Source organism: Ipomoea nil, unplaced genomic scaffold (assembly GCF_001879475.1).
Source record: "Ipomoea nil cultivar Tokyo-kokei standard unplaced genomic scaffold, Asagao_1.1 scaffold2975, whole genome shotgun sequence".
NCBI lineage: Eukaryota > Viridiplantae > Streptophyta > Magnoliopsida > Solanales > Convolvulaceae > Ipomoea > Ipomoea nil.
In genome coordinates this window covers 932702-935624 of record NW_017619403.1, presented here as the reverse complement: position 1 = coordinate 935624, position 2923 = coordinate 932702, and positions in this window count along the sequence as shown.

Below are 2923 nucleotides of genomic sequence, written 5' to 3'. Positions count from 1 at the left end.
GACCTTCCATATCTAATTCGCAACACTAAACGACGTCGATTAATGTAGTTCGGGTGAGGTAGGATATTTTGATATTTGACCCGCCCGAATATCCAAACTTTGTTAGGGTTATGTTTGGCTTTGTATTAAACGGCATCACTTTATTAAGTATATATAGATGTTGAACGAAGACTTAGTCTTCATTCTATCATTTGCGCAGTCGACCTAACATTTGTTTCTTGTTTCTCTCTAACATCTCTCCTTTCTCTTCGCGAATTGCGACTTCGCTATTCGCTCTTCTCTGATTCTCTTAGAGTTTGAGTTCTCTCTGAGAGTCTGAGATCTCTCCTCTTCTCCGATTCTCCGATTCTGTAGTCTCTATTAGTTTATTCTGTGTTCTCTGAGTCTAAGACAGGCAGAAAGTCGTCTGTGATTCCGGTGGCCGTTGAGGCTTGGAGTGGTGGAAGCCCTAGTGCCTACTCATGGAGTCGTGGTGATTACTGCTTAGAAGCCCTTGTTCTCCGGGAATTATTTGGGAGAAATCAAGTAAATTGTAAACCCTAATTTATATAATTTGATTTATGAAATGTATTGAACTGCTTGTGATATATTGTGATCTGTGGTGAATATTTGGTGATATATTATGCCATTAGGGTGGAACCAGTGTTAAATTGCAAACCCTAGTTTATATAATTTGATTTATGAAATGTAGTGAACTATTTGTGATATATTGTGATCTGTGGTGAATATTTTGTGAGCATCACTCAATCGGGACCTCAACCCTAAACTCAGGAGGGAGATGGAGGACAAGTCCAAGGCACTAAGACACCTGCTCAGTAGCCTTAGTTGAATCTTGTTGTTTTTGCAAAAAAAAAAAAAAAAAAAGGGGGGGGGGGGGGAAGGGGGTTGAGTCTAGATCAAAAGTATGGGATCATTTTGAAAAGATCCTTGATACTTAGGGAAAATTAATAAAGGGGAAGTGCCTATACTGTGTAAGACTCTTTGCATGTGAGTCCAAAAATTAATATCGCCGTTTTTTTTTTAATGATTGAATCATCATCACCCGTAGCGACTTCTTTAGAATTGTTAATTTCAATTGGTTGACTTGAACAAATTGATGGAGTTGTAGTTGCAACTTACTCGTTAACTTGTTCAGGAATAGATTCATTTGTATTGTTACTTGTCATCCAATATAATCTCATAAATATTTAACAGTCAATACACATAAACGTAACAAGGTAACATCTAACTATCTAAGTATCTAACATTAAATATTATAACACTAAGAACCAGCACTTCGTTGAATAATATAACAGTCGCAACAAACACTTAATAAACAATAAGAACCAACACTTATGATTATTATTACAAATTAGCACTTCATAAACAACTAAACAAGGTAAGTACTAAGTAGGTAACATACTAAATTACTAACATAATACATATACTAGTGCCAATATAGCAATACTATAATACTATGTATAATGTTTATTCATTTAAAATTTTAAACAGGCAGCCCACAGCAGCATACTGTCCAAAGCAGTAACAGCCAATTTCCAAACTCCAATTTCTAGCAGTTCCAATTCCAAACTCCAATTTCAAAAATGGTTTACAAACACCATGATGTAAACAATTAGCTTTAAATAGCATACAAGGGAGAGAAGATAGCTGGTAGTTAGCAGGATGTTGTAACAACCAGTATAACACTAATATTCAATAGGAGCATAACTAGAACTAAACAGAGACAGAAGGTTTCAGCCACAGATATCCTTAACACAAAAATTTTTTGTAGAGATGACATAGAGATTGGAACATTACAGCGTTGCAACACAAGTTACATCACCTTATTGGACGGGTGGCCAAGTTGTTGGTGCCACTGAGACAAACAAGACAACTGCGTAGCATGAACTATTGGGTGAGATGACAAAACTTACAGACAATGCCGGAGCGATTGTGATCCCCTTGTTGCCAATTGTGTCGGTTGGAGCCGTAATGATTGGTATTGTTGCTAGCCCTCCGGGTGGAATTGGAGTGCTGGTTGTACCGCGGGGGTGGCGAGGTGCGTTGAGTAACACTGGCAGTAACCAATAAAGACAAACGCAAATCATCTGCGTCATTTAATTGGCGTTCATGATCAGTTAGCACATCTGCCAACTCGCCAAAAGAAATAGGCTTCTCACGAACGCGAATAGCCAATATGATGGAGTTGTAATTCTCTCCTAACTGAGTCAATATGTAGACGGTTAGATCTTTATCAGATACGGGGCACTGAACCAACGCCAGATCATCAGCTATGGCTCGCATGTCATTGAGGTAAGTGGTGAGGGACCGAGACCCTCGCGGATTCCTCGTGAGCTTGGCCTTGAGGGATATGATACGTCCTCGAGAGGCACTGGCGTAACTAGCAACAAGCCGTTGCTAAGCATCATGGGCTATTGTAGCCGAGGAGATAAGGGGTTGTATGGTGTTAGTACAGCTTCCAAACAGAGCACTGACAATAACTTGGTATTGACGATACCAAGTTAAATGTTTCGGGTTGAGAATAGTTTGAGCGGGATCAGTGAATTTGGCTGGTTCTTTGGTTGTACCATCAACATAGCCAAGGGGATTATACCCTACAAGTGTGGCATGAATTTGACGTCGCCACACCGAGAAATTCACGATAGTGAATTTAATTGAGAAGTGCGTGGAGGCATTTAATTGGATTATTGCATTTGTGGTTGTAGTAATGGAAGTCATTTGGGTAGAAGTGGGAAAAAAACTATGAAAAAAAAAAAAAAACTTCGTATGAGAAACTAGGCTCTTGATACCATAATAGATTATGAACTTGACTGACTTTATTGATGTAAACAATTAACTTTAAATAGAATACAAGGGAGAGAAGATAGCAGGTAGTTAGCAGGATGTTGTAACAACCAGTCTAATACTACTATTCAACAGGAGC